The sequence below is a fragment of the Phascolarctos cinereus genome, unplaced genomic scaffold (assembly GCF_003287225.1).
Source record: "Phascolarctos cinereus isolate Bilbo 61053 unplaced genomic scaffold, phaCin_HiC Scaffold_7;HRSCAF=346, whole genome shotgun sequence".
Lineage (NCBI taxonomy): Eukaryota > Metazoa > Chordata > Mammalia > Diprotodontia > Phascolarctidae > Phascolarctos > Phascolarctos cinereus.
Window position 1 is genome coordinate 193,026,334 of NW_027556180.1, and position 11,183 is coordinate 193,037,516.

General features: G+C 37.5%; 1 pseudogene; it reads right to left on the reverse strand.

Moving 5' to 3' along the window:
* Positions 1-585: 585 nt before the first annotated feature.
* LOC110197097 (eukaryotic translation initiation factor 2 subunit 1 pseudogene) lies at positions 586-6,909 on the reverse strand (annotated as a pseudogene).
* Between the last annotated feature and the right edge of the window lie 4,274 nt (positions 6,910-11,183).

Consider the following 11,183-nt stretch of genomic DNA (forward strand, 5'->3'; position numbering starts at 1 on the left):
CCATTCTGCTTCTCTTTCTCATTCTTTCATTTTTTTATGTCATTGCCTCAAATTCACCTTATAGCCATATTGTCTATTTATGTATATTCCTTCAAGCTGTACTATTAGTGAGGCAATTTTTAAGAATTATGAGTATTATCTTCATGTGTCATGATGTCAATAGTTCAGCTCTATTGAATCTTTTTTTTAACATCCCAGAAATTTATTGAATTATTTGCTTCTGTACAATGAATGTAGAAAGATTGAGATTGTATGATTTTGGTGCTCCTGGTAAATCTCAAAGAAGTACTAACTGGGAGGGACTAACAATCAGAAGTAGAGATAGAAAACCTCAGGCTCAGGTGGATGATCTCAGCTTGTGAGGTTTTAGTCTCTTAGTGAAGTTAGGCCAGTCCCTTTAAAAGAGATCAATGTGTGAAAGTAGGAGGGCATTTCACATGCTGCTCTGTTGAAACATTTAAATACTTTGAAATACAAACTATTCACCTTTGAAGTTTTCAATCCAGGAAAACTTTCAATTCTAGGGTGTCTAAGCCAGGAAGAACTGGTCTGTGTTCTTCCAGCCAGATGCCTTTTCCAAAAAAGTTAATCTTCAGCTTTGGCTTCCCTTTCTTCAGCAGCAGCATCTCCATCCACCTCATCATTTTCCCTCTCAAACATCTTCAGTTGTCTTGCAAGTTAAGTTTCATCTGTGTCTGTAACCACTTTGTGCTCCATTTAACATAGAAGACATCTCTCTTCTCCTCAATCTTTTCTTCGATGACAGTCATAGACTGATTGAGGACAGACAGGCCTTCTGTTCTCTCTAGAGTTATAGTAGTCATCACATGCCAAGAAAGTGCTATCAGTTAATCTTGATGTTCACGTTTTCCGTGGAAAAATTCAAACCCGCTCTCAGAGCTTCTTTTACAGCATCAATAACCTCATAACCATAACAAGCCACTTCAATCTCAGCTCCAATTTTCACAGCTTGTGGTGTCAAGCATCTATTTATGTTATCAATCAACACTCGTCTTTCATCTTCATTCAAATCCAGTCCATCCATGATTGAAGGGTCTGAGACTGCATGTTTAAATGCATCATAGTCAGCATATGCTAGTCTGTTGTACTTGTCATCAAAGACCAAGGCAGTTCACTGGAACAGGCTCTCCAGCTGCTCATCCTTACTGTGCTCTAACACCTCAGCAACATGGCAAAGGATGCTATAAACATTTTTGGATTTGTGAATTTGTCTTCACATTTGATTACTTCTTCTGGAGAGACTCTTCTTTTTGAGAAATTAACATATCCTTTTTATCTGTCCATTCTAATGACAACCTCATATTCATTTCTGCCAATTCAGATGAGTTTGTTAATAGAGAGGATACATCTTCTAGACATCTCACTAAGAATCATGCCCTCAATATTATTGTACTCCAATAGGCTGACATAAGTTCCCATTTCAGCAATGGCCCATACATTCACCATTACCACATCTTCCAAATTAGGAAATTTGTGCTTGTAGAATCTACAGCTTACTTCTGGTATTCTAAAATATGTGTGTGAGGGCCCTGAACTGGGTCCTCACCCTGCTCTCTACACCCTGAGAGATGCTCAGAACTTGGGCCACATCAGAACCTGCTGCTGCTTCCCAACAGCATGTGTTGAGACTTCTCCCTTTTGTTTTCTTTTCCCTTTTTACCTGTTTATGCTTCTCTTAGGTATTGACATTGGAGATCAAATTTTTTTGGTTTAGTTCTCATCTTATTCTTACAAATGCTTGAAATCCTTCTATTTCATTAAATGACCATTTTTTCCCTCAATGTATTATGCTTAATTTTGCTGGGTAAGTGATTCTTGGCTGTAGTCCTAGCTCCTTTCCCTATCAGAATATAATATTCCATGACCTCTGGTCCTTTAATATTATAGTTACCAAGTTCTATGTAATCCTGATTATGACTCCCTAATATTTAAATAGTTTCTTCCTGGCCACTTTTAGTATTTTTTTCCTTGACCTGATAGTTCTGAAATTTGGTTATAATGTTCCTTGGAGTTTTTATTTTGGGATCTGTTTCCTGTGGTGATTGGTGGATTCAACGCCTATTTTGCCCTTTCATTCCAGGACATCAGTGCAGTTTTCCTTGATAATTTCTTAAAAGAAGCTGACAAGGTCCACATTTCAAGTATTCCAATTATTGTGATATTGTCTCTCTTAGATCTATTTTTCAGGTCAGTTGTTTGTCCCATCAGATATTTTTCATTTTTCTTCCATTTTCTCATTCTTTTGATTTTGTTTGATTAATTCTTGATGTTTCATAGAATTTTTAGCTTCCACTCACCTAATTTGTGGTGTTGTTTTCTTGCATTTGTTTTTGTACTTTCTTTTCCATTTGGCCAATTGCACTCTTTAAGGAGTTCTTCTCTTCAGTGGATTTTTGTATCTCCTTTTCCATTTGGCCAATTCTGGTTTTTAAGCAATATTTCTACCTCTCTTCTATGATTTTTAAATTTCTTTTTGAGTTCTTCTGTAAGTTCTTTCTGGGCTTGAGACCACTTCTCATTTTTCTTTTGGGTTTTGTCCAATGTTTTAATATTGTTATCCTCTTCTGAGTTTGTGTCTTGGTCTTCCCAGTCACCATCACAACTTTCTTTGATCAGATTTTTTTGTTGTTGTTGTTTTTTGTTTGCCTTTTTTATTGGCCCTTTTCCTTTCTTTTCAATTTGATTTCTGCTTCCACGGTGGAAAGGTCTCTGGCTTCTTCTGTTAATAGCTGCAGGCCCTGGCTGTTTGCCTAGTACTATGCTGATGTTTTCCTGAGGCCCACAGGGGACCTTCCTGTCTAGTGTAATGTTGAAATGGTGGGTGTATGGTACATGGCACTGCTAGAGGTGTTAGGGGTCTGGCAGCTTACCTGCTTCTGAGCTGGAGTTGGTTATAGTGGTGGTGTTTTGAGTATGCTGAGGCCTGGTGAGATTTTTCTGCATTTCCCTGGGGCTATAATGAAGCCTTTGGAGGTCTGGCCACTGGAGGGTGCCTGTTTACCTCTGGCTACACTGAAGCATGTGGAAGTCTGGCCTTTTTTCTTGTCTCACTGGAGGATGCCTATTTACTGAGGACTGTTCTGAAGCATACGGAGGTTCTGAAACTAGAGGATGCCTGTCTGCCCCAGGCTATGCTGAAGCACACAGTGGTGCTCTGAGCTACAGTCTGCCAGTACCTCTGGCTATGTTAAAGCACATGAGGGGACCTGGTGTTGACATTTACTTGCTCCATCACAGTGGTGCTCAGAACCTCTCACTGGTTTGCTGAGATGTGCCTTGATATTTACCTACTGGGACACTTCCTGTCCCGGACTGCACTCTCCTTTTACCCAAGTGACACATAGCTTGCTTGCAGATCCTCCAAGTCTCCCTAGCTAAAAGACCACTCCACCCCATCTTTCTGCTGGCTCCACTGTTCCAGCATTTGTTCTTGGGTGCTATTTTAGGTTGTTTGGAGATGAATATGGGAGAGTCACTGTGATTTAATGCCTACTTTGCCATTTTGGCTCCCAGAAGTCCAAACTGGTTTTATTAAACACACACACACAAAATAAATAAACTGTTGGTAAATTTGATTAAAGAAATAATAGAGACAACTAGATGGTGCAGTAGATAGAGCACCAGCTCTGGAGTCAGGAGGACCTGAGTTCAAATCCAGCCTCAGATATGTACTAGCTATGTCACTGTGGGCAAGTCACTTAACCCCACTGCCTAGCCAAAAAAAAAAAAGGTTCACAAAAAAGAAAGAATAAAAAAAATTGGCAGTATCAAAAATGAAAAGGATGAATTTATCACCAATGAAGGTGAAAATAAAGCAATTATTAGAAGATATTTTGCTCAGATATATGCTAATAAATTTAACAATGTATATATGTATAAGTATGTGTGTGTATATATACATATATATGTATACACACACACATACACACATACACACACACACACACCACACACACACAGAAATTGTCCCAATTAAGATAAGAGGAATTAGGAAAATAATCCTATCTTAGAAAAAGTAATTAAATAACCCATAATGAACTCCCTAAGAAAAAGTCTTCAGGGTCAGATGGACTCATCAATAAATTGTACTATATATACTTAGAAAAATAGCCAAAAAAGAAGTTTTACCAAATGGGCAATATTAGAAAAACTATTAGTACAATTGGTCATATCAATAGTAAAACCAACAAAACTCATGATTATGTCAATTAAAGAAGAAGCTTTTGAAAAATGCCATCCCATTACCATTAAAAACACTAGAAAGTATAGGAATAAGTGGAGCTTTACTTAAAATGATAGGCAGTATCTATCAAAAATAACCAGCAAGAATTATCTGTAATTTGGGTCAAGGAAACCTAAACTTCTAAGCTAGAAGATTAAGGGTAAAGCAAAGATGTCCATTATCACCACTATTATTTGATATTTTACTAGAAATGCTAGCTATAGAAATAAGAAAGAAAAAGTAAGTGAAATAATTAGAATAGGTAGTGAATAAACTAAACTATTATTCTCTGCAGATTATATATATGTATATATATGTGTGTGTGTGTATGTGTGTGTGTGTGTGTGTGTGTGTGTGTAAATTATACTTAAAGAACCCTAGGAAACCAACTAAAAAACTAGGTGATACAAGTAACACTTTTGGCAAAGTTGCAGGCTGTACACTAAACCCACATAAATCATAAACATTTCTATATTTTGCCAACAAAGTCAAGCAAAAATAAACAGAAAAAGAAATGCCTTTTAAAATATATGCACATAACATAAAGTATTTGGGAAGCTATCTGCCAAGACAAATCCAGGAATTATATTAACATAATTACAAAACACTTTTCACACAAATTAATTTAGATCTCAAGATAATTGAAAATATGTTTATTTCTCACGATTAGGCTGAGCCAATATTAAAAAATGAATATTTTACCTACATTAAATTACTTGTTCAGTGCCATACCATTAAATTGCCAAAATTATTTAAGTGAAATAGGAAAAAAATAAAATTCATCTAGGAAAACAAAATGTCCAGAATATCAAGAGAATCAATGAAAAAAAATTGTGAAGAAAGGTGGCCCAGTGATACCTGACTCAAAATGTATTACAAAGCAGTAATCATTAAAACAATCTGATGAGTGGAATATATTAACTATATAATACACAGAAGTAAATGATCATGGTAATCTAGTATTTTATGAACACAAAGATCTAAACTTTTGGGACAAGAACTCATTATTTGACAATTATTGGGGAAAGTGGAAAGCAGCTTGGCAGAAATAAAGTATACAATGATATTTCACACCATATACCTAGATAAAGTCCAGATAGGTGTATCATATGCAAATTAAGGAAGCATGGAACATTTTACCCCTCAAATCTATGTAGAAGGGAAGAATTTATGACCAAACAAGAGATAGAGAACATCCTGATGTTGAATAGATAATTCTGATTACATTAAATTGAAAAGATTTTTGCATAAACAAAACAAATGTGTCCAAGATTAGAAGGAAAGGAAGAAGCTGGGGAAAAGTTTTTACATCAAGTTTCTCTTGTAAAGGCCGTGCTCCTCAAATATAAAGAACACTAAGTCAAATTTGTAAGAGTATGAGCCATTCCCCAATTGATAAATGGTCAAAGAATATGAAAGGCAATCTTCAGAAGAAGAAATCAAAGCTATCTATAGGCATATGAAGAAGTGTTTAAAACCACTTTTGATTAGATAAATGTAAATTAAAATAATTCTGAGAAACCATCTCACAGTTTTCAGATTAGCTAACCTGGCAGAAGAAAATGTCAAATATTGGAGGGGATGTGGGGAAAATTGGGACACTGATGAACTGCTGGTGGATTTGTGGACTAGTCCAACCATTCTCAAGAATAAATTGGAGTTATGCTCAAAGTGATGTAAGACTATGCATACCTTTTGACCCAGCAATACCTCTACTAGGTCAGGATCATGAAGATTTCAAAGTAAAAGGGAAAGGACCTATTTTTGTAAAAATATTTATAGCAGCTTTTTTGTTAATTTAACAGATACCACTCTATTGGGGAATGGCTAAACAATGTGTGCTACATAATTAAAATAGAATACTATTTTGCTGTAAGAAATGATGAACAGGATGGTTTCAGTAAAACATAGGAAGACTTAGATTAACTTTCAAAACAAAATGAACAAAACCAGGAAAGCATTGTATATAGCAGTAGCAATACTGTATGATGATTGACTGTGAATGACTTATCTATTCTGATCTATACAATAAACCAAGACAATTCAAAAGGATTTTTTTTTGGCGAGGCAATGGGGTTAAGTGACTTGCCCAGGGTCACACAGCTAGTAAATGTTATGTCTCTGAGACCAGATTTGAACTCAAGTCCTCCTGAATCCAGTGCCGGTGCTCTATCCACTATGCCATCTAGTTGCCCCTCAAAAGGATTTATGAAGAAGAATGCTATCCACTTCCAGAGAAAGAAGTTATGGAGTCTGAATACAAATTGAAACATACTGTTTTTTAACTTTATTTTTTAATGGGTTTTTTTTTGCAATATGGATATTATAGAAATATGTTTTACATATCTTCATATGCATAATCATTATCAAATGTCTTGCCTTCTCAAGGAGGGAGAAGGGGAAGAAGATAGTTTGGAACTCAAAATTTTTTTTTAAAACCATTTTTTCCTGAAAATTGAGAAATATTAATTAAATAATTATAAACATATTGAGAAAAATTAATTGAAGGTGTTAGATTACATTACTTTAGAAGCCCATTGTAGGCTTGATATGTGATCCTGTGATCCTCTGAATTATCCTAGTTGAACTTGTCAATTGACTTGCCTGGAGTTAGCCAATACAATGCATGTTTCTTTATGAATGCAGATATATTGATCTCTGGTCATCTCACGCAGACTAATTCAGTATTTTTTCTGTATGCTTACTTGGAACTAATTAATCTAAGTGAGGGATCCAAGGAAACTCTGAGATTATGATTGCTGACACATGCTAATCAGCTAATCTCAAATTGTTGCCGTTTTTATATCCTCAGACCTAAGCCACATTGCTTCCTCTTTCATGGTACATTGTTTTCTGATGCCTATTACGAAACTGCCAAGACACCAGCTATTTGGATTCTCACTAAGCTCAATTTGAGAGCTACTAAAAACTTAATGGACTCTACAGTACTGTAGAGGGACTAAGCCTCATCCCACAGTTATCCCACCCCAGATATCCCAAGCCTCTGGGGCTTGGTTTTTGAACCAAGTTTCTGATTTTTTTTTTTTAATAATCGATGGTCATACACCACTCACAGTGCAGACAAGCAACTCAAAAGATTAAGACCTTGTAGAGATCCAAAATATGACCTTATCTACCCTCTTCCTCATAGTGGTGAAACAATAATCTTGGAGAAAACAACTTCTTTTCTCAAAACTGTTTTGCGCTGCTTATCCCAGATGTATAACATATCCAGTGACAGCCTCCAGCTAGATACTATTTCAGAATTTTCCCTCCAGCACAAGAATCATCAGCATGTTTTGTATGATTGAGGGTGAGTTCTTCCCATAAGTATCATACAATTGCACAATCAACTTTACTCTAATAGGTACAAACTCAATCAGCTAGATCTATGGAGAGGGACTGAAGATCACTTTCTAGACTTCATATGTCCTTTATGAATAATGTGTTATGCTGTTTGAGTTGTGTAGCATCTACTTTTTAGTCATTCATGAATTAGTTTTCAGAGACCTGGACTATGGAGTTGTCTTCATTTCAATAACATTGTTTTCATCAAAGGGTCCCACCTACTACACTGAGTTTGCCTGAACCAATTCTACTGCTTACACTAATATTAACTATTTGCCATACAGGGAAAACACCACTTTAGAGAGGAAATGATCAAGTTCACAGAAAATATGGGTTAGTGGGGGTGCTCATACATACATGATGGAGACAATACTTGACTGATAGTATGAAAGCTCTAAGGTAAATTCTTCCCTTTGTATAGGCACTATATTTTCACAGACTAATTCTTTGCACTATTATACCACTCACAAATTTGGTGAAAGATTTTCAAGAATTTTCAGTGGAAACCTGAGGCAGATGGCACATTTTGAAGGCTTAAAAATTGGTTCACCACAGTCAAAGCTTATGTTTGTGTTTTTGTGCATACACGTTGTTTGTGTATATATGTATATTACATGAATACATACATATGTGCATCTCTATAGATGTAGATTATATATATATATATATATATATATGTATATACATATGTTTTGAATCTACATAGATTCAGATATAGTAGAGATATAGACAGAGGACAATATTGTCAATATACCTACATCTGAATCCTCAAAGGGGAATATGAATTGGTTACAAGGCCAAAAAGACATCTTAGAATAGCTCAAGAAGGATTTGAAAAGTCAAATAAGAGAGGTAAAAGAAAAAATCCAAAAATTTGGGGACCATTTGGCTAGCAATGATCCCACAAAATACCTCCCAGGAACAGCTGCTGTTCCCACTACTGACTCAGGATGGGATTATCAGAAGAATGAGGACAGGTGAAAGAGAGACTATCTGGTAATTTTCCTGCTAGAAGGCCTAAGAACTGTATTTCAAAAGCAAGTAAATTTTCAAAAAAGATAAGGAAATTACTCTGGAAGAAAAGGAAAACCCTGCCCTTTTCCAAGACAGGCTAGTAGAAGCAACTAAAAAGCACACAAATTTAGATCCATTCTCCATAGAAGGGGCAACAATCCTTAACATGTATTTCATTAATCAGTCTGCCCCAGATACCAGGAAGAAATTGCAGAAACTGGCAATGGGACCCCAAACACCTCAGGCCCAATTACTGGAGACAACCTTTGTAACTTTTAACAACAGAGACTTAGTAGCAGCAGAGGAAAGAAAAAGAAGATAAAGGGCTAGAGACAGAGAACATGCTCAATTCTTGGCTGGTGGAATGGCCAGGAAAAGACACAAGGGTGTTTCTAGCAACTCCTGCAGAAGGATAACCTGCTTTCAATGCCACCAGGAGGATCACTGGTCCAAGGAGTGCCTCTCCAGGTTTTCCCCTCGGAGGAAGCCTGTCAACTCGGGCAGTGAGGGGAACAAGGAGGCCCACTGGTCCAAGGAATGCCCCTCCAGGGCAACCCCCCAAAAGAGCCCCCATAACCAATGCCTCTGGGACCAGGCCCAAGATGTGACCAGGAGGGACATTAGAGGAAGGATTGTGTCTGAAGTTGGGAAAGTGGTGGAGTTGCCCCCCAGTACCCCATCTCCAATCTCCTCAAGACTGGCAATGACACGGGAGCCTGGGGCTTGGTAGCACTCCCACTTTCTCCATCTCTAGCTGAACCCTGGGAAAAAATCAAGGCTGAAGTTAAGGTTATCCACTTTATCATGGCTTTGTTCTCTGTTTAAACCAATTACTCTGGCCCTACTTGCCCCCTTGACCTGTCAGGTCATGGACATTGAATGAAAAACTAAGAGATGTCTCCCCTGCCTATTTGAAGTTCTATTGTTTGAACACTCCCTCTTTATGCACTTCTCTTGCCCTGCCCCTTTATTGTGAAGGGACCTGATGGTGAATTTGGGGAGCCAATCTTTTCTAGTTAAGCCTCCTATATCCCTTTTCCTTCTGTGCACAAGACATCCCCATGTTGCCCCAGAAGTATGGGAGAAAGTTGAGCAAATTATTTGGCATCAGGGAATTATGTCAAGCAAATTTTCATAATTTGGTTACAGCTAAAATAATTTGGCTATTGTTGGTTATTGTTTTAAGGTGTAAATTAAATTTGTAATGCCAAAAAGCTTGTTTGGATTTTGTCTTGCTGAGAATTTGCAAGTATATAGAAATAATCTCTAATGATTGGCTTTTTACATTGGGGCAAATTTGAATTTGAGATGTAAATCCTGGAAAAGTGTTTCCTAAGTTGTGATTACTGAAACTTGCTGTTTGAGGTAAAAAAAAAAAGGAAAAGAAAAAAAAAGCTCATGATTTTATTTTTAATTGTCTAATGGGTCATAATAATCAATCAATAGTCAATAATCAATCCGCCACCTGAGAAAAATGGCACAAGCTACTCAGAGAGTGTGATACTGGCGGGAAGTCAGCATTGGAAAAATCTGAGACGACAATTTTAGCCTCTGTCTAAGATGGGATCCTCCTGGCTCACTTTCCCCATTATGTTCCTTTGAAAATGAACATTACCCACCTGGCTATTCCTGAGTCTGGCTATGAGGTGGATTTGATACTGCATGGTTGGAAAACTGAATTATCTGAATCCAAACAGAGGTAAGGAAGTTTTATCCTCTCATATTTGGGCCCTAAATCTTGTCCTCGCTTTATATCTGGGCCCTGTAGTCTTTTCTGTCAGATTTGGGTCTTCCAGACTACAGGCCATTTGCTTACAGTTGGTAGCAAACAGCAGGTACCAGCCAATTCCCCCCCAACATTCTTGGATGCAGCCTGTGGTTGGTTCTAGTCAACCTCCTCTTTGGGAACCCCTCAAGAGGGGGTCTATGCTCCTTGCCAGCAGGAAGCAGTTTCAGAAACCGAGATCTTTGCCCTTTACCCCAAAACTATTTGTGTTCCATTTGTTTGAGGGGGGAATGATGAGGATGGGATTTAGACCCCAAAAAGGAAAAACCCTGGCATTTCCCACATGGCCAAATATCTGGCATTTGCCTGAGGCTATAATCTCATCAACTGGCCTTCCTTTTTGGCTACACCCAATCTCCCAAGTTTCTGTTACCCTTAACCTAGCCTAGACCTCCCTATGTCCCTGGCAACTTCCCACCCTTAATCCTATCTTGGCTTCATTCTCCCTTGGCCAGCCCTGGAGTTCTATTACCTCTTGGACTACTTGGCCACTCCTAGCTCTCTCCCACAGTCTTTCTGTATGTAAGATCCAGCTTGTATCCATTAAGATGCTCTGATTCTTTTAATTTAGCCACTGATTGGATTTTTACAATCTAGCTAATACCTCACAGACCTGTATATTCCTTAAGAGTCTGGCTAATATGGCAGATCTTCAATAAACCTGTCTTTGGCTAAAAAAAAAAAGAGAGAGAGAGAGAGATAATTGGGTATGTGACCCTAGGTAAGTTACTTAAACCCAATTGCCTCACAAAAAAGAAAAAAAGAGAGATTTGGCCAAATGGAAAAGGGAGT